Source organism: Pollicipes pollicipes, unplaced genomic scaffold (genome assembly GCF_011947565.3).
Source record: "Pollicipes pollicipes isolate AB1234 unplaced genomic scaffold, Ppol_2.1 Scaffold_6052;HRSCAF=7182_pilon_pilon_pilon, whole genome shotgun sequence".
In the NCBI taxonomy this organism is placed as follows: Eukaryota; Metazoa; Arthropoda; class Thecostraca; order Pollicipedomorpha; family Pollicipedidae; genus Pollicipes; species Pollicipes pollicipes.
Genome location: NW_023596805.1, coordinates 15,496,285 through 15,517,850, shown reverse-complemented (window position 1 = coordinate 15,517,850; position 21,566 = coordinate 15,496,285). Strand labels below are relative to the sequence as shown.

The window sequence follows — 21,566 nt, the reverse complement described above, 5'->3', positions numbered from 1 at the left end:
TGACGTGCGGAACGCCCCACTAGCAACACGAATGACAGTGTGGTGGACGGTATCAAGAACACGCTTGCTGGATTCAAACGCGCCATCATACACAAAGCATGCATAATCCAGTTTGGAGCGGACGAGTGAGCGATATAAAAGCATAACCGTGCTTCTGTCTGCCCCATATGATGTGCGGGACACACACTTTAGTATGTTGAGAGATTTAAAGCAACGATCGCGTAACATTTTAAGATGTGCATTATATGCAAGGCGGCGGTCAAAGCGTATCCCAAGGTACCTCGCCACGGCCTTATTTGGAATGGAGCGACCATATAGACGGATGCTCAGGTCATCACATCGCTGGCGACGGCAAAAATGCATCGCAATGGTCTTGTCGCCTGAAAAACAGAACCCGTTCATGTCACCCCATCTTTCAACGCAGTCCAGATCCAGCTGGAGACGTCGCTCCATCACTCGCTGCACTGGTCCAAGTAGTAAAATCGTCAACAAAAAGGGCACGTCCGATCGGCTGGGGTAGCACATTACAAATATAATTTAGCATAACTGCGAACAGCGCTACACTTAACACGCCGCCCTGGGGCACACCATTTAGTTGTTGGTGCCTATGGAAGAGGACATTGCCGACCCGAACACGGAAATATTGTTTGGCTAAAAACCTTTGGAGAAAAGTACCCATATGGCCACGTATACCATATTTAAAGAGCTTTTGAAGATCACCATGGTGCCATGTGGTGTCATGGGCGGTTTCAGTGTCGAAGAACGCTGTCCCCATATGCGCTTTCTCTTGAAAAGCCTTACGAACCATAGTGTCTAAAGCTAAAAGGTGGTCCACCGTACTACGGTTTTTCCTAAACCCGCACTGCGAGTTACTACAAATATCGTTGTTCTCCAAACACCAAGTGAGTCAAACGCTTACCATCCTTTCCATGAGCTTGGACAGTGATGACGTCAGTGAAATGGGTCGGTAATGAAGAGGGTCCATCCCACTCTTTCCCGGTTTTAGAGTAGGCACCACAACAGTTTCCCGCCAGGCCGGAGGGAATTCACCACTTGACCACACCCTGTTGAAGGCCGCCAACAGAACACGAAGTGTACACGGTGGCAGATGTCGGAGCGTGTGTCACATTGTGGACGTTATCAGGGCGTTTCGATACACTACGGAGCTTTGCGATTGCCGAATCCAGCTCCACCAAAGTGAAGAGCTCATTGAACGTTTGTGGTTGCCTTGTGAAAAAGTCCACCACGATTATTTCTCATTGTGCTCTTTGCTGTAAGAACTGTGGGCTCGCGTTTGCACCTTCGCTACGATGGGAGAGTGCTCGGGCGATCTCGTTAGCCACATCCAACGGGTGAGTCGCCAGCTGGCCGTTAACATGTAGCACAGGAAGTGGCACGGATGAAACTGCCCGGAGATGCGCTTAATCCGAGCCCAAACCTGCGAAGCTGGCGTGAATCGGTTGAGCGTGCTTACATACACACGCCAGGGTTCACGTTTCGCTTCTTTTATCGTGCAACGGGCAAAAGCTCTCGCCTTCTTAAAAGCTACTAAATTCTTCAGGCTATTTCTGGCGTCCAAAGCTCGGAAAGCACTATTGCGAGCGCGAATTGCGCCACAACAATTCTCTGTCCACCACGGCACGGGAGTGCGACGGGGAAATCCAGAAGTGCGCGGGATGTAATCGCTAGCGCAATCTAAAAGTCGAATAAAATCCTCAATAGAGGGTGTCGCGCTTTCACATCCGGTCTGACACAATGTCTCCAGTCAAGCCCCAAACTCACTCAAGCCAGCCTTTTTTTAAATTCCACCGTCACGGCCTTACACCAACGTTCCTCTTATCTGGAATGGAAGCCACACTGAGAAGTGATCGCTGCCCATTGGATCATCTGCCACAGACCACTCGAGGCTCTCCACCAGCTCGGGACTAGAAAGACTCAAGTCAAGCGCGGAAGTCTGACCGGACGGAAGTGTAAAATGAGTACGAGTCCCTGTGTTTAAAATACACAGTGACAAGTCATGGATAAAATAATCGCAAATCCTCCCATGGGTGTTCGTGCTATCACAGCCCCACGCGGTGTGATGAGCATTGAAGTCGCCTAAAAGAAGACATGGTGAAGGCGACTCATGCACTAAACGTCTCATCTCTTTCAATGGAAAAGCGACGCCAGGTGGAAGATATAAGGAACACACCGTGATGTAACGGTGATTAAAATGTAGGCATGCGGCTACAGCCTGTAGCGTAGACCACAGGCTTCAGCCTCCTGGCTGGCACGCTGTGGTAAACTGCAAGAAGGACACCGCCGTGTGCGATACCGTCGGTTAATACACCGTTGCGAAACAGGGCGTAGCCCTTCAGCGTGCAGTGGTGACCAGAAGCCAGCTTGGTCTCTTGCAGCGCTACGGCTGCAGGACAGTGCTTGCTGACGACAGCCTGGAGGTCGAGGGCATTCGCCCTTATTCCTCTACAGTTCCACTGTAAAAAGGCCTGTAAAAGGAGCGTGTTAAAAAGGCGGCTGGAGGTCACATACTAAAACCGGACACGTCCTAAAAGAACTGGGCTGCGCCAGTTGCAGGAGCAGACGTTTCAGACTGGGAGCCACGGCTCGATTCTGCGGGAACGTGCCCCACTCTGGGACGAATTCTGGGGCTCCCTCCGTCAGATGGAGACGGGGGACCGGCCGGGGCACGCTTCACGCCAGCATACCCAGTCCGGGGTGGCGGCGGGGAAGGGCCCATCGGCGGGCCTCTACCGTGTCTGACGTCTGGGCGTCTGGGGGTCAGCGGGGGCCTCCACTGGCCCTCTCAGCGATGGAGTACCACCGCAAGGGGCGGGCTCCTTGCTTGCACCGGACAAACGATTGGCCGCCTTAGCCCGCTCCAACTCGGCCAAGCGGGCCCGCCTGGCGTCGCGGGCGCGCCTGTCTGCATCATGACGTTCCATCGTTCCCATTGCCCCTCCGCACGCACTCGCCAGTGTCTCCTGTGGCGGCCAGGACAGCGGAGCGCCAGACGGCGAGGACGGCCAAGCCCGCGGACCATGGCCGCGCTTGACCACCGTCCATTCCTCCTCCTCCCCCGCTAGCGACCCCGACGACACCTGAGGGGCCGGCGGCACAGCGTGTGTAGAGCAGGGCGCAGCTGAAGGACCCGGAGGATCCAACTAGGCGGGAGTCGCCCGTCCCGCCGGCACCGCAGACAAGCTGAAGGATCGCAAGAGCGCGATGAATTGGACCGCTCACACGTGATTGATGCTGGTGGACTGTAGTACAGAGGTTTGGGATTTTTCGGCATAAGATACTTTGGGGTGATTAGCCTCTTACTGTTCACGCGCCTCGCGGAAAGAGATGTTATTTAAGGTTCTGAATGACATAATTTCCTTTTCCTTCATAAAGGCTGGACAATTTCGATCGAAAGTTGTGTACGGTACCTGCCCCGTGCCACAGTTCACGCACCAAGGCTGCACAGAAGTACACTGGCCTCCCGAATGCTCGCAAGATGCACACTTCCCACAGACAGCTCGATTGCGGCAGCGTGGTTTTGTATGATCAAAGCGCTGACATTGAAAACATCGCACCGGATTCGGAACGAAGACTGACTTTGACAGCGGCGTAGCCAACGTGGATATCGGACGGTAGATCAGGCCGGTTAAATGTCAATATAACGTTTGTAGGGATTTGGTCATCACACCTCCTGGTTGTGATCCTTCACACAGCAGCGACCCCAGATTCCCAACTCTTCGATGATTTCCTCCTCGCTGACGTCACGAAGGTCATAGCAGTTTATGATGCCTTTTGATAAATTTTTGGTGTGGTGCGGTGTGACCGTGACTGGCACGTTCACGTCTCGTTTCCCACCCTCGGTTCTCGCGGCATAAACAAATTCAGTGCCTGTCATAGCTCGAGTCGCATCGGCGCCATTTGCGAACTCCACCTCGACCGCGCCATCCTTATCACAGCGGGTGACTTTTCCCAACCTGTCGCATCCGTTTCGGCGCTGAAACGGCGAAAGCAATGCTAGGTTCTTCACATCACTCCGGCAGACAGGAACGCGTGGGGCAGGTGGAACTGACTCCTCGCTGCGCCCTACGTTCATCGCAGTCCGTCCCCTTCTCGGGGGGCGGGTGTTTTTTGGGTTTGTAGATGTCATGCAGTGTTATTGTTAATTTCGGCACCGGGGTTCCCCACCCACCTCGGAGTCCAACTGGGGGACGGCCCACTCACCCAGGGGGTGGCGGTGCCGCCAGGGTTACCTCGGTGCTATACGGGACGAACGACGCCTCCCACACGGCCAGGTGTAACCGGGGAGACCCCTCCCCATCCTGGCCGTAGTTCAGCGCCGCCGCCCCCTGACCTCTTAAGCCGCTGCGCAGGGCCAGGCACCCTAAGCGGAGACCCGCACGGAGCACCCAGCCGTAGCGCCAGCGACAAGCCGCCAGGCCCGTGCAGGGCCCCACGGGCCCCCGGATATCCCGGCCAAAGTCGAGTGTTAAGATACGTGACTGACCCGCAAGACACGCCCCTCAGCCACCAGAATCCGGCCAACCCGGGAACGCGGGCGAAGGGGTACGGCGAACCCGATAAGACGAGGGTTAGGAGTGACGAGTGCGCCGGATGCGGGAGAGCGGGTAATGAGAAGGGGGCGGGTGGGACAAGGAGCAGGAGCTCACGTACCGGCAGAGTCGCTACGCACTGAGAGGAACGGCTTACGCTGTCCGCCTGTTACCGGAGCTGGGACCCGAGAGGGCGCCAATCCCCTACACCGGCCGAAGTCGGCGCCCCTGGGGAGAAAAAAAAAACACTAGACATACGGGCAAATATTTGAGCTCCGTGTACCGTGAGTCATCCTGTCTAATTTCTTAAGCACTAGTGCAGTCCAGAGGGGAGAATAAATGTCGCCGAGATAGTATTAAAGAGCCGTTCTGGAACCGCCGGGTACGAGTTCGTGGGAACTCCTGCCTTCGCTCATGGAAGTCTGACCACGCGCCTCCTCGGAGTGAGGCTGGGCACGGCCCCACAGCTGAGACACCAGGCGCCTCCTCGGCGTGAGGCTGGGCATGACCCCACAGATGAAGATGATATTTAGAGTTTGTGGGTGCGTCGACTACGTGTCCATTTCGCGCCCTCTCAAAAACTGTCTACTGCACGTCACTCGGTCAGAACTGCGCCACTTATATATATATATATATATATATATATATATATATATATATATATATTACTCCGCATTTCGTCTGAACATTGCACCGGCGGCTCCCCGTCGGCACCAGTCGCCTGACCCATTTGGATGGTCGCCAGGGCCGTGCAAGAACGGCGCCTGGAAGGCCCGTTATCCGCGTGTGGGTGTGCGGAGTCGACGCGGGGCACCAACAGGTTAACAAATCCAGGCCAAACTGCATCACTCCTCTGGGGCACACATCCAGGCCAAACTGCATCACTCCTCTGGGGCACAAATCCAGGCCAAACTGCATCACTCAAACTGCATCACTCCTCTGGGGCACAAATCTAGGCCAAACTGCATCACTTCTCTGGGCACAAATCCAGGCCAAACTGCATCACTCCTCTGGGGCACAGCCGGGTGCGGCAGCCCTATTGAGACCAAAAAATCTGGGTCGAGGGGCAGCTTATCCCTGCCTGACCAGAAGAAGACAGAGCTCTTGCTAGAGGCACGTTTAGTCTGGCTCCTCCCCTTCGACCGGGAAGGACGCTTTACAAAGATCCCCGATCATTCGCCGGTTCATCGGAACAATCGGTGGCCCCCATATCGCGAAAAGGTGGTGCCTCAGTGCGTGTGTGTCGGGAGGGGGGGGGGGTCACAACATCTAGGCCGACATCAGTTGTCTTTACATCACTTCGACAAAAGGCCTGCCACTCCCCGGCTAAAAAAAAAACAACAACTGAAACTGTTGGCATCACTGGGGAAGACCCTTCCGATAGCCTGGACGGCTTGGTTCCAGTCATGTACAATTCCGATGGCCTAGACGGTTTGATTAAAGCCATGCACACTTCCGATAGCCTGGACCGCTTGGTTCCAGTCATGTACAATTCCGATGGCCTAGACGGTTTGATTGAAGTCATGCACACTTCCGATAGCCTGGACCGCTTGGTTCCAGTCATGTACAATTCCGATGGCCTAGACGGTATGATTGAAGTCATGCACACTTCCGATAGCCTGGACCGCTTGGTTCCAGTCATGTACACTTCCGATAGCCTGGACCGCTTGGTTCCAGTCATGTACAATTCCGATGGCCTAGACGGTATGATTGAAGTCATGCACACTTCCGATAGCCTGGACCGCTTGGTTCCAGTCATGTACACTTCCGATAGCCTGGACGGCTTGGTGCCAGTCATGTACACTTCCGATGGCCTGGGCGGCTTGGTTCCAGTCATGTACACTTCCGATAGCCTGGACCGCTTGGTTCCAGTCATGTACACTTCCGATGGCCTGGACGACTTGGCTCCAGTCATGTACAACTCCGATGGCCTAGACGGTTTGATTGAAGTCATGCACACTTCCGATAGCCTGGACGGCTTGGTTCCAGTCATGTAGCCGCTGCCTCTGGCTGCGCAGCGCGGTGAGGGCGAGTGTGGCCGCCGGCGTCGGACGACGTGTCACCGTATAAAAAGGGGTCGACGGCTCAGCCGCCACACTAGAGCGACGCTGCTCGAGCCGAGCTGAACGCTATCCCAGCCTCCAGACATGACGTCACGGACCGTTCTGCTGACGCTGCTCCCAGCGCTCCTGGTGGTGAGTGGCCCGGGTCCCAGCCATTGGCGGTGGGTTCTCCGGGTCCCAACTCCTGGCAGGCGTCCTCCGGGTCCCAGCTCCTGGCAGGAGTCTTCCGGGTCCCAGCTCCTGGCAGGAGTCTTCCGGGTCCCAACTCCTGGCAGGAGTCCTCCGGGTCCCAGCTCCTGGCAGGAGTCTTCCGGGTCCCAGCTCCTGGCAGGAGTCCTCCGGGCCCCAGCTCCTGGCAGGAGTCCTCCGGGTCCCAGCTCCTGGCAGGAGTCCTCCGGGTCCCAGCTCCTGGCAGGAGTCTTCCGGGTCCCAGCTCCTGGCAGGAGTCCTCCGGGTCCCAGCTCCTGGCAGGAGTCCTCCGGGTCCCAGCTCCTGGCGATGAGGGCCCGGACCACCACTCTTGGGGTGTTCTCCCGGGTTCCCTTCCCTCTCTGGCCCTGTCGAAGCGGCGAAGTGTCTGATGTCGGGTGGTGAGAGTCAGTCCTCTTCTGGTACGGTGTCATGATACATTAAGTGCTTGTATCACGACGGCGCTACCTTTGTGCGCCAAATTTGCCTTGTGACTTTACCTCGCAAGTTTTCTGGTCGTTCGAGCGCATCAGCTCTGGACAATGTACTTGCAACACAGCACAGAGGCGTAGTATTCCCGCGTGCCGCCTATTACAATCAGGTCCGCGAAATATCGCTGCGAATGGTGTTCGATCGTCGGTGAGATTCTGACGGCTACCGCCTGCGGCTCCTCCGCAACACCTTCAGTGCGCACAGGCAGCCGCGGGCGGGCTGAGAGCCACGGCGCCGCACCGCGGTCCTAGGCTGTTTTACAAGAAAGTCGAAACGTTCGACCTGTCGGACCCAGCATGCAACTCGTGCATCGCGGCTGCTGAACTGGAAGGTAAGGCGTTTCACTGATGCTGGATCACTGGACGCTGTCCTGTCGGCACGGCTAGATAGGAAAAGCGTTCACCCTGTGTTTGACTCGGCTGGCCAGAAATGGACTCGGATCCTCAAGAGCGCAGAAATACCGGAAGCCTTGTCACCCACCCTATCTGCCGCTGACGCTGTCCGGGCGCTTCCTGTGTACCCTGTCACCCGTCCTGTTCATATTCGTCATCACTGTCCGTCGTTCTCTTCGTACCCTGCCATCCACCCTGTCTGTCGTTGTCACCGTCCGTTGCTGTCCGTTGCTGTCCGTCAATGTCCGTTGCCCCTGTGTACCCTGTCACCCACCATTGCTGTCATTGTCACAGTCCGTCGGTGTCCGCCACAGTCCGTCGCCCTCAGTGTACCCATGACAGCTGCGTCGGTGCTACCTGTGAATGTGTGTGTTTGCGTGCGTGATTAGGACTTTACCACGCACTAAGCCGCTGAGACTACATGACATCGCCTGCGACTCTCTCTGGCGCGGAGGGCGAGCGTTTCCCGGATGGCCACAATAAAAAATGACGCAAAAATATAATATCTGCTTGCGGATTCCCCACCTTGTTTTGAACGCTCACCGCTGAATGCAGAACCTTCTCAACGCCTCGCAAAATCTAGATTGGGCGGCGGCGTCAGCCATGAGTCCAGCTCACGCCCGCGGCGGCGAGTGCCAACACCGAGCACCTGAACACATCCTGATCTCGCGTCCCTAGGCAGGGCAGACACGCAGCGGGACACTCCTCTCGATGCCAACTCTCCTATACCTTACAGCCCCAACATCCTCATTGGCATTCCTGGCCAAAATGTATATAATCAAAGCCTAGCCCATCTGTATCACGGCCTCAGCTTAGAACACCATTCTTACTTAACACCCCCTGAATTTCTCGGCTAGTGTTGTGCGTTGTGTCGTCTTTGCGTAAAAAAACGAAACCAGAAAATTACTGACGCGCGATACATTCTTATGTGACACTTCGGGCACTTGCACACCAGCTCATTCTTATGTGACACTTCGGGCACTTGCACACCAGCTCATTGCTCCACTCACGTGACTCCGTCTGCAGTCGTTCGCTTTGATCTTGCCGCGGCTTGCCACCTGCCCGATGGAGGTGCTGTTCTGTTTGGAGCAAAAATGATGCAGGTCAGAGACGGCTTAATCTTCTGGCTCATGAGCATTATGACTTCGTACGCTGAAAATATGTTTCGTGGCCATGACCACGACCTTCGTGACCATGAACGCTGCTGGAAGAGTCAGGCATTCTCAAATAATAACTCAATGTCACCCAAGTGAATCAGCAACTTCTGGCATAACGATAACCAGTGGTTTACAGCGTAAGAATTCATAGCATAGTAGAATTGAGTGCTCTTCTGTTTCCGGCAGCATGCACCAGCGAGCAGGCGTACGCGGCGGACGGTAGAATGGAGCGCCCTTCTGTTTCCGGTAGCTTGCACCAGCGAACAGGCATGCGCAGCGGGCAGTAGAGTGGAGTGTTCTGTTTCCGGCAGCATGCGGCAGCGACAAGGACTGCGCAGAGGGCGACATGACCGGTCTCTACTGCCACGACTTTGGAGGAGCTGTCGGAAAAAGATGCGTGCCGACCAAACAGGCAGGCGCCAGCTGCACCAGTCCCACAGAGTGCAGCTCGAACAAGTGAGTCGCACGATACCCCAGCTGTTGTTTGACATTAACTGTGCAGGAACTTGGTGTACATTATCTTAACTGCGTGCTTGGACAACAAGTTAAGGGCGCAATCAAGAGCAAATGCAGGATCTTATCAATATTCAGGACAAAACCCACCAAGGGGATTCTCAGAACTAGCCCAAAAAGCGACTAAAATGTTCTCGAAAGTCCGTTAGGGCTTTTGAAAAGTAGATGAGGACGGTGTGTGCCCCATGGCTCCATTTGAACGTCCGGTGCAGTACCGCATCAAGGAGTCTAAATAGACCGCGTCCGCAGAGAAAACCCACTGCTTTATTATCGGTAACAACGTACCTACTACACGATACGTGACATACATTATACAAATATACAACGAAATGCTCAGAGCGTTTGCTTGTTATCAGGAAACACGTTTATCCATCCACAGACGGCATACGCACGCCGTTTAGAGCTCTCTGCCTGCACTGTTTCCATTTTTGCCTTATCCCCCCGTACAGGTATTTTTACCTATTTGTTTCACCTCGGCTGACTGTATACCGTGGGTTCGTCGCACGTGTCAAGATCATGCCTGCGTCACCGCTGCGTTCACCACTGTCTGCTAACTGGCCCGTCTCTGACCCTCCACAGATGTACGTCGTTCTGTTTTTCGGATTTCCTGACCCTGTACTGTCACCAGAAGTGCACAGCTTAAGCCAACCGCGCTAAACGCTGTCAGTCTCCGTCCGGCCGGGGGAAGGAGGGGGGGGGGGGGGGGGGGCATCGGCCACACAGCCACACAGCCGTGTCCTACCAGTCGCGAACACCGCAGCGAGGGTCATATATCCGTCGAAATAGCCCGTTCGGAAGCCGTCACTGCGTAACATCGAGAGACCTTGCAAGACGCGTGCGCCCGCCGACTGTGGAGGATGGCGATCCGAGGACGCCGACTGTGGAGGATGGCGATCCGAGGACGCGCGGACGCGCGCGTCTACCGAACCCTCAGCCTCGGTGACAACAGCAATGTGCATTGAAAATAATCATATGTGCGTCACAAGGATATGATCTGTAGTGTAAGCAATAAATCCTGTGGTGCAAATCAGCCTGAGAGATAACATCAAAACGGAAACAGCATTTGAGAATATCGTAAACCCATGCTGTGTGACTCCCGAGACACGTGTGTTGAAATACGTCACCAGAAAAGTCTCTCGCTAGGTAAAGATTCCATTCTGATGGAACATGCAGCCATCATCGCACGGCTGCTGCTGTCGGCTCTCGGGCTATGCTACCTGCGGCCGGCAGGCGCCACCTCCCAACACGTGCTCCCACCTATGAGGCCATTATTAGCGCCATCTGCACATCGGGCCGCTCGCCAGAGAGCTTGGTGCTCCACCTCAAGAACCAAGCACTGTGATGACAGTTTGGCATGTTTTGGCACACATTACTGTGGTGTACATCCTTTCACACCTTTAGCCCATGCTCCATGTACAATGCATCTGAGGGTGTCCCAAAGGTTTATTACAATGAATTTCATTTTTGAGTGTGAGCTTACATTTTCTTTTTCCAGAAGCACCATGCCTAAACTTGGGGCTCCAGAACAAATCCTGACTATAACTCTGCATGTCAATCAAGCTTTAATGATGGGCATGGGTTTATTAACTAGTTTACCTGGCAGGCATATTATTGACATGCATGTTACCTATTCTAACCAGTGGTCATCAGTACTCAATTTTGTACTGATTTCTCATTACACATTACCAATACAATGGACTACCAACAATAACCTGAGAACAGAATGGCAGGTCCCAGGTGTGAACTGGGCTGCCACTGGGGCAGGGGCTCAAGCCTCTCCAGGTCCCAGCTAAATGCAATGGTACACCCCTGCACTAGCTTGGCAGGTTAATATCCATGCTGCATTTTCCAGACTCATTATGTATCAACATCACCAGTGAGGCACCCTATGGCACTGGAATATCCAAAGGTGTCAAATCCTGGAGGTATTGCTTAACACACCATTACTGTACAATACCAAGTTACTGAGTCATCACTGACACCTTTAGAATAGGATTGCCGGCCATTTTAACCAGCCAGATTTAGAAGCGTTTTTCACGCTGTCACATTGATAGCTGTCACATTGGTAGCTGTCACATTGGTAGCTTCTTTAATGACTGTCCAGTTATTTCCAAGTCAGAATCAGACACAACTCAACAATGTGTTGTGCTATTCAACACAGACACATAGAAAGCATTTTTAGGAGAGCACTGACCTGAGACCTGCCTCTTCCCCCTCATATGCAGTGCTTTATATTTTTGAATCTAATAGCACAACAATTTCACTAAAATGTGAGCCACACAACACCACCTAACTACAGAAAAGTATTCAGAAGAACACCTCTGGAGGCCAGGCTGGGCCCTGGATTCCCCTTCTCCCCTCCCCCTTAACACACAAACACAAACAACCATTCACAAAAACAACACTTGGTCCTGGTGCAGTGCAGTGCACTCAGAGTATGTGTCATAGGGGCTTTACGACCCACTTAGCTGCTGAGGCTATATGGCGTCGCCTGCCTCTCACCCTGGCAGGAAGGGCGGGCAACGCGGGGAATCAAACCCTGTGCCTCTGGTTTTCCAGACGTGCAGTGCACTCAGAGCAGGATTCATCCATGAGACATGAGTCAACATGGCCAGATCTATGTGACGTGAGTCAGGGGCAAAAATGGTCCACCTGAGGTAAAATCAAGCTCTCGTCCAGACGTAACCAGAAGCTCACCTGTCGGCTGCCTGCTCCACGTACACCCCAGCGCCCGCGGGCATACCGGCGTCAACCACGCACGGCGGAACGGTTCCCTGCAAACCTCCAGGTATGAACCAGGGCAAGAAGAGATCCGGAAGCCACTTGCGACCAATCAATGCCTGCAAACTCAATGTAACATCCCGGGCTCCATCCTCGATACTCACCCATTTCACCCCACCCAACTCACGGCCCCCTCACGGCACACAGCCAAGGACAAACAAACGCGCTCAGAATATGGTGGTATCGTCACTAATGCGGCATTTTAGGAGCATAAAGGCTGATTAGCCCTAAACTGCTGTATGGAGCGTCACTGACAAATGCTTGATATCTCGCCCCAATCCATTTTGCTGCGTTGTTTTTGGGATTTCATCTGCCAAAATATATTCATAAATTATGTGTGCAAAAAATATTCCCATAATGTGGTTTTTTGCTTCAGAGTATTGCTGCGTGCAGGAGTCGGGCCCTACACTATAAAAGTGGCTGCAGATTTGAGCCTCAAAATGAGCTCTATGGGAGGCGCACAGTGCCGCAGCGGGCGGGACGCATGTGGTGCGTCTCATATTTCTTGGATATTTAGCATCATGGGCGATAGGGAGCTATGGTACGCCCTGATTATTTTCTGGCAAACACTTTTTTGCCATTCAAATTTACTTCGGTGGAGATTCTTCTCCCCGCGCGCTGGAAAGACCCTTATAATGGGTTTCTTGACCAAAGGACTCCTGTTACTCCATTATGAACTCATCGAGCCCCATTCTGTGTTTCCTAGGCCTATGGGGTCTGCTCCCCATCCCTAAGAGCCGGGAGCTATAAACTTATGACCACATATGGCGAACGAAGAATGGGTAGTTATGTCGTTGGTGCACGTTTAGCGCTGATCATGTCAAAGGACTTAAAAGCTGTCCAGACTGTGATTTTCATGTGTATTTATTGTTGCAGCCATTGGCGTAATGCCTTTTTGCGAGTTTTAACTGGCCATATGTAGGCAAATAGCACATTACAAGCATGCTGAGTATATAGTTAAACAATTTTGTCTAATTATCATAAAAAGCGCCGAAATAATGCTTGAGCATTATGCCAATCTGATTGTGTTCAGTTAAAAACCCTTTAAAAATTAGTAACTGAAAGTTCATTTAACCAAAACCTCACTGTTCTTAAATATTCGGATTTTAGCATTACAAGTGTGAGTTTCGGTGCCTATTCATTTTGCATTACAGCGTGTCCCACGCATGGTTATTCGTTTCAAGGGAGTGATCCACATGTGTATAGGGGTTTTTAAACTTAAATAACCGCCTTGAAGATCATTCGGTGCCGTCCACAGCCCTATCCTTCTCAAGATCTAAGCCGCTCTAGTTTCTGAGGTACACTCCCCCGAAGATGTGCAGACTATTTCGGGGAGACCTTTTCAAGGTCACCCAGGAATCTTTGATATCATGACAACGTCATTAAAATTCTGCGATCCCATTGGCCGCGTGCCGTTCAAGAATAACAAAGTATAGTTGTCGAGTCGTCCATATTTGGCGTTCGTGAGCAGAAATATAATTCCAGACATAACTACCGTCTATTGACTCTTAATCAATGTGGTGCAAGGTACCATGATGTAATCAAAGGATCATGCGCTGAGGAGCATATTTACTAAACAGATAATTTGTGTTGCTCAGGGTAACGTTAGCCGCATAAAAGTATACCAATATTTATAACTGAGCTTATTCAATTGAATCTCATGCCTGCTTGAATATCGTCTTCAAATACGAAATACGCCATTTAATAAACGACTACCAAGCGTCATAATATACATTTCCACTTTCAGTCCTCGATGTAACAAGACAAACAGGACCCCATTTAATACCTGACCGATCCGTCGCAGTTCCACAATAAAACGCTACAATCTGCAGCCATTGATGTTCCAGATCACGTGCTGATGAGAGGGTAGTGAAACAACTGAGTCTTTCATGCTGACGGCTTCTCTCGACAATTTTCGGACGACCCCCTGGATTTACATCACGCCTCAAGATAAGGCCAGATGCTGATCACCTTTGCCATTACATAACGTACACAGCATTTCAACGCTCTCACTTTCCACTGGTGTGTATGGTGGTGACGATGGGCAACAGAATTTGAGCGCTCATTTTAATGTTGCGTGTGTTGAACAATATGCTCTCACTTGACAAGTGAACTCTATTAGTTTCGACGTTACAACCATCGTTACAGCGACGTCATAAGGTACACACTTATGAGGACGGAACGGACCTGGCTGATGGTATAGCTTTTTCTTATGTGTACTGACTTTGTCTTGGTCGCGCTGGATGCAGATAACAGTCTTAGCATGGGGCTTCACATTGGGTTTGACGTTTTAGACGTTTTAATAGCCAGTGCCAGTCAGTAAGGAACGCCCATGATCTTATGCGACATCCGACATGTGAGTTATCATAACTTGCTGTAGATCGAGCATTTTCTATTCCAGATACTAAATGATCCTCTGAAGACAGGCAGCCTTTTTCACCCGAGGCCGACAGAAATGCCGCCTCATGCGGAGGAGTGAAATAGTTTTGATTACAATGTTATAGTCGTTACGTGAAGTACGATAACATCCACTGTCACACACATGGCCAGTGACATATACTTGCATTAAATGGAGTGTTTCAGATTTATATGGGGTTTTGAACTGAAATAGCTATCTTAAGGACCTTCGGTGCTGTTTATAATCCTGTCCTTAACATCTAAGCCGCTCTAGTCTTTGGGCTACACGCCCGCAAAAATAGGGAAAGGCTTATCAGAAGAGTATTTCAGTCACCTTGGCACTCATAACGTCAGAATAGCGTCATTCAAATGCTGTCATTCCACCAGCCGTGCGGCGATCAAGGCCAAGAAAAATATAATTATCGAGGGGTCATATCTAGCGTTCGTGAGCGTGACTTCCAGATAAGACGACCGTCAATTGGCTGTCAGTGTTGTGCAGGGTACGATGATTTGATCAAACCCTGACGTATTGAGGAGCATAGCTACTTAACAGAGAATTGTGCCGTCCAGAGCAATCTTTTTACAAGAAGCAGCTAGCGGATCTAAAAAATCCGATGCATTTGAGCCACGCAGCACGTCACTCCTGCTGGCCTCCAACGGCGTACACAACCCGGTACCCTGCCCTCCAAGCTGAGCGCCCCCTCGCCGTTTCTCCCTCTCCGACACTGCTCTCGCCAAAAAACGTTTCTTCGTCCGCTGCTCCTCGCCCCTTGCGCCCACTTCGCCGCTTCCGCCGCGCACCAGATCAAGGTTTCCCTTCACACTCCCCCTGATCCCCGATCACAAACTCAATCAGCAGCTCACACTCCCCCCCCCCCCCCCCCAGATTTTGCGCGAACGCCGCAGAGTGGATCAGCGCTCACCACACAAGTCGCAGACGCGTGGTCTGACCAGCCGGCGACTCCTCCTGGGCTCCCCGGCGGGAGTGCCCTCTCTTTCCTCTCCCCTGTAGATCCCCTCTTCTTCCTCAGGGGGACCGCCCGTTGCCTCCTCCTGCGTCTCGTCGCAAACTGCTCTGCCCGCCGCAGCCGGCGGCGCTTCGACTTGGCCGTCGCCTCCCCACGTACCAGCCAGCAGCCGCAGTCGTCGGCGTCTTCATCGCCTACCTGAGTACTCGGTCCGGTCTCTCCAGCTGGCGTTGCACGCGTCGGGGCACCGCCTGTTCGCAAATCACGCACGTGACGTGGCACCCCGTCTACTTCTACAGTTTGAGGCGACATCAAGCAGGTCACGGTTCCAGTCTCGCTAGCTGCGTCGCATGTGCGACTTGGGTCGCGAATCCACACCTGATCGCCGGCACTGAATCGACATGTCACAGCCCCGGGATCGCGCTCGTTCTTGTCAATGCCGCGGACTCTCACCTCATACGCATAGAGAACGTTCGCCGGCGCCGTACCGGCGCTCACGTCGTCCTTAGGCGTGACGTTATACCAGTACACGGCGTCCAGCACGGGGCAGCTGGTGCGGGCCACCATCCGCTTCACCGTACGGTGACAGCGCTCCACTACGCCGTTCCCGGATGGCTGATGCGCATTTCGGAACTGCATCACGACGCCCCACCGCTCCGCAAGGTTTCCAAAAGCGTGGCTGCGGAAAACGGTCGCGTTATCGGTCAACAGCTACGTCGGTGCTCCTGTCTCACGGAACACCTGCTCCAGCTGTTCGATGACGCTGGCGCTGTCCTGCCTCCTCAGACGTCGCCGCACAGCACACCTTGACGGTCCGCAATCAACGATCGTAAGATAGTGCGCCGCGCCGATGTGAGTTATATCCATACTTAGTCGCCGCCAGTTGTCACTCAGTGCCAGCTCGCCCCGTTCCCACCGTACGGGGGCGGGGTCGACGAATTGACACTGCTGACAGACCCGCACTAGATTGCGTACCGCTCGCTTCGTCACACTCAGTCCGGCTCGGCGACAAAAGTACGGAGTGTGACGCACACCCGGGTGCCCAGCGAACTTCGCAAATCTTCTCGTCGCTGACCTCGGCTGACCCGTCGTCGCCGACGACTACGTCGCCCGCACCGGCGGTTGCCGGAACGCCGGTAGTGTCACCTGCGGTTCCCGTAGCGGCCGCGGCAGCGTCAACACCGGGGCCGGCGTCGTCACCGCCGCCGCCGGCCGACACTCCCTCCGCGCTGGCCATGCCGGCCTCGGCGGCAGCGCCTGCGACCGGGGGACCTTTGGCGCCGGCCGGCGCGTGCCGCGCCTTCAGCCACTTTGCCGGTGCTCTCGTGAGTGCGTCCGCTTTGTTGGCTGCGGACGGGACGGCCTGTACGCTCACTTGTAGGCTGCATTCCTCCGCCAAGGCTTTTAGCGTGCCTAGTCTTCGTCTGATAAGCATTTCCGACGCAGCTTTCGAGTGCACGCGTGCCTTGCCGCTGAGATGATCCGTTATCCAGTGACACACAGTCCGAGAATCCGGCACGAGGCTTATTTTCGTCACTCCCCACTGGATGGTCATGTTCACCTCTTTCAGGGTAGCATCTAGCTCTGCCATACTGATATGGGCCCACTCATCTCGGTGCAGCCAGGAGGCGTCCTCTACCACTTCCCTCCGATCTCGACGGCTGCGCCCACCGCCACCGAACTGGCATCCACCCAAACGCGCGCCTCCTTCCCGCTCACGTCCCAACGACCGCGGGCTGGGTCCGCCTCGTCCACCTGCCGAAGGGTCTCCTGCACCGCCTGGCGCACGCGCTCGTCTGTGATTTCTTCGTCCCACGACGATGTCGCCTTGTTCGCGAGCCGCTTCATAAACGAGGCGACTGGCTGCAGCCCACCTAACACTAGAAGGTGCCTGACCAGGCGGCCGCAGGGCGAGAACACCTGTCGTTTCGTGAGTGGCTCTTCGACTCCTCCGATCTCGTTGTCCCTTCGCTAGATCAGACGGCCGCCCTTCTCCTGCATGCGCAGTCCCAGCACGCGAGTGCTGTTGGCCAGCCGCTCTGGCGGTTTACAGTCTAATCCGTGCCGACGCAGGTAAGCCTCCACGCGTTCCGCGGGTACTATAGCCTTGTCGACGAAGATGTCGTCCAGGTATGGCGAAGCAGCTCGCTCCACCTCCGGGCCCCAGCCAACACCGTCGCCAGCAACTTCTTCAGCACGATCGGTGCGACGTTCTCACCAAACCCGAGGCGCGTCAAGCGGTAACTTACCCCCGGACCACGACCGTTTGGTACGGCCACAGTGACTCGTCAACCCGGATCTGCAGGTATGCCCGGCGGAGGTCGATCAGCGCCGCAGCACCGCCGCGCCGCCGCCACTCATGTAGTTTCTCCGCACACACGTCGGCCTCTGCGGTGTGCGCATCCACGTGAGAGTTCAGAGGGCGGAAGTCAGGCACAGGACGGACTTTGTCCTTGCTGCGGTTTGCCACCGCCATAAGAGGAAGCGCCCCCGTTCACGGGTCCGAGTTGTTTCTCGTCATAGGGCTGCAGCCAGCCCTTCTCGATCCACTGCTGGAGCTCCTCTTCATATTCCGCGCGAAACACCGGAGGGACTCGATATTCTGTCACGCCGTTCCCTTGTAGTCCCTCCGGTTCGACCACGTCGGCCCACTTCCACGTTACTGTCCACTGGCGCGTCTCCTGATCGTAACGCGCGCGAAAGTCTGCCGCTTCCACTTCCGCCGTGCCGGATGCCACGGCAGTACAGTCTGATACGACACCGAACTGCGACGCTGCCGAAGAAACAGTGACGCCACCCAACGCTTTGATCGCATCCATCCCCAACACCACACTAAATCCCAGAGGCCTGGCAGTTACCACCAAAGCGCTGACGTCAGCGCGCGCGCCACACTCGAGCTCCACACACCCTGGCCCGCTACCTGCGCATAGAAACCGGTTGCCGTTCACTGTGAGCGCGCTAACGCGTTCCCTCCGCCAGTCTCGACACAACGAGGCGTGCACGAGGCTACGGGAACAACCCGTGTCCACCAGCACGATGTAGACGGATCCGTTAACGCGTGGTTGCCGAGTTGGGAGCACACCAACGCCGACCACGGAGAGAAGACTGGCGCTCACGCCTCCCCTGTTTCCCGGGCAGCGGGCCGCTACGTGACCTTCTTGTCTACACCTGAAGCAGACGATGTCGCGCTGGCACCAGGGAGCCAGATGGCCGCGCTCGCCGCAGCGGAAGCAGGATGCCGGCTGCTGGACGCGGCCGCCGCCGCGCGCTCCTTGGCGTGAGAAGCCGGCCCCATTGCTCGGTGCAGCTACTGCGCCCGCCGTAGCCGCAGCGGCCGCCGCCGCCGCTGCCGACTCCTCCGCGACCAAGGCGCGTGCCCGACCCAGCACCTCAGTCAGGCCCAAAGCCTCCACGCGCGTGCTGGCCCTCGGCGCGTGCCGCACGGTTTCTGGCAAGCCAGCTCCGAAGGCGCAGATCAACCCCGTCTCAGGCAAACCTCCAAACAGATTGGCCAGCCTGCGCAAGTCTGCAAGGAAGTCGTCGACGACTTTGCCCTCTCTGAGACGCCTAGAAACGAATTCCTCGTATGCGTCGAATTTGTTGACGGCGAAAGCCGTGATCAGGGCTTCCTTTACCTCGCTCGGCTTTTGCTTATCCTCATCGGAAAGTTGCTGGTACACGCTGAATGCCCCACCAGTAAGCCAGGGGAATCACGTTTCGCAGGTCGCTCACTTATTTTAGTCTGCACACTAGGTCCACTTTATCGAGCCACTCCACGACGGAATCCTGGCCACAGAACTCCGGAATGATTCTCAAGTCCAAATTTCCAGGTTCCGCCATCTTGAACGCATGTGCCGAAATAGCTTGTAAGAAGCAGCTAGCGGATCTAAAAATGCTATGTATTTGAGCCACGCAGCACGTCACTCTTTCTGGCCTCCAACAGTGTACACAGTTCGGTACCCTGCCCTCCAAGCTACGCGTCCATGTACGCCATTTCTCCCTCCCCGACACTGCTCTCGCCAAAAACATTTCTTCTTCCGATGTTTCTCGCCCCTTGAGCCCACTTCGCCGCTTCCGCTGCGCACTAGATGAAGGTTTCCCTTCACACTTTTCCACTTAAAAAACATACCAATAGTTTTATGTAAGTTTGTTTTATCGTATCTGATGCTTGTTTCGATATCTTCAAGTGGGAAATAATTCCTTTAAACTTTTTCCTTCGTTCTTGCTTGTTTTCCGAATGTGTGCTTGATCGCCAGCCGTGGTCATCCAGTCCTTGTCCAGGATATGGTGGACAACAGCCAGTTGTGTAATTTGTGGGTGACGCTCCTAACAGCGCTGGCCTAGGCTGTTTGCCAAAACTGGTAGTTATATATGTATATACCTTTGTATACAATATAAAATCTATTAATTGCATATATATTTACATACTAAGTTAAAACTTTCTAAATCAAACGCCACCATAAGCGTTCATCGTCCTACCAGACACTCCTCTATGAAGGTGGCTTGCAGAAGTATCATAACAATATTTAAGCACTGTGGAACAGAAGCACCGCGCAGGAACTTCATTGCCGTCTTACGACGAAGCAGAACATGTAAAAGAGAGCCAGTCGTGACGTCTGCTGTGTATATGTTCCCGAGCTGACGGCTTCGTGGCTGATGTTTTCACTACACTCAAGTTTCATTTTGGCAATTCTGTGTATGATGTGATTGAATTCATAAAAGGTTTCCTCGGTTGTTAATGACACTCCGATACACAGTATATAGGAATGGTAGCGATTGAGTGTAACACCGCTGCAAAGAAGTCTTCAAAATCTTATCACGTCGAAGAAGACCACGTGCTTGACTGCTCGTTTTATATTTCACACACAGCACGCTTTCTATCAAATTTAGCAATCCAAAAGCAGCAAAATAACACGCGGCCTTACAGTCACCGATTTAATGCCGCGCCCCTATTGTATTATTTGGGGCGCCTGTAAAATACAATTTCAGTACATTTTGGGAACTGAGCCATTCGACCTAGGTATATGGTGTTAGCTGCTGGCCTCACAGTGGTCAGAACTGCATCAAGTCTGATCAAAATCCCAACAGACTTCACAACATTCCCCAAAAGGTCACGAAATCCGTTCTTACATTTGCCTGAGGGTAATGTGCTTGTTCATAGTACGGTATGCTACATCCACGTGCTTTATCCGGCTACATGCTGGGTAAATTCTATTTCCCTTGCTACACCTTTATTTTTGCATTCCACAAATATCCCTGATGCATTGACTATTGGCAGAGAAAACGGACAAAACTCGGCCTTTACCTATAATTGTGCACATGTGGAAAGTCGTCCTTGCAATAAGAACATAGCTTATCTGGGTCGTTAACGACTATACAGTGCAAGGCACAGGGCTGTGAGCGAACAGAGCGCTACGGTTAAGGTCAGACGTACAACCAGCTGAAAATGAGACGTCGTTGGGAATGTAGTGAAATACTGAAACACGAGCTACAGATGAACATTCAACACCTTTCCATTGTGCCATTCAGGAGGTACACGCTCAGAGGTAACTACAAATGACATATGACATATGCGCTGGTTTCAGAAAGTACGCAAACCTACCTATATATTCGAGATACAACACTAACAGGCGCCCGGGTGGCCGGCTAGATACCGTTCGCTCGGGTAGAGTGGCGGTCAATTTGACCCCCCCCCCCCCGCCGAGATCTCGGGAACTGAGGAAGCTAGAGATACCAAATTTGCAGGGTGTCTTGATGTGTACGTGAACTCGCTTTTATCAATTTTGACCTTTCCAGGTCATGACCTTTGGAGCAAATAACGTCAAACAATGTTAAATTCTAGAATGGCCACCAAAGTATTCCCAACACCTACGCAGCTGTCTCTATGCAAAAGGTCAGCAACCTATTTGAGATCAGTGACCTTGTTTGACCTTTTGAAGGTCATGGTGACCAAAATCATACAAGACTGCTCTGAGTTTTGCATTTGAATAAGCGACAAAGATTACGCTAGGCAGTATATTCATAGCACAAAATGTCGACCCTGGTCATCTTAGGTCAATGACCG

General features: G+C 53.5%; 1 long non-coding RNA gene across 3 annotated transcripts in view; it reads right to left on the bottom strand.

Annotated features, from left to right (window-relative positions):
* LOC119104884 (uncharacterized) overlaps nt 1–12,308 on the bottom strand; it is a 28,320-nt gene extending 16,012 nt beyond the window's left edge. Inside the window, exons 1-3 of one of the 3 annotated variants that reach the window (XR_005095002.1) lie at nt 12,242–12,308; nt 8,697–8,765; nt 4,672–4,778 (exon numbers count right to left, since the gene is read on the bottom strand). This is a non-coding gene — a long non-coding RNA (uncharacterized LOC119104884). Of the gene's footprint in view, nt 1–4,671; nt 4,779–8,696; nt 8,766–12,053; nt 12,216–12,241 lie in introns of those variants that run through there. The other 2 variants (XR_005095001.1, XR_005095003.1) reach the window with 2 other exon arrangements.
* Nucleotides 12,309–21,566: the final 9,258 nt, after the last annotated feature.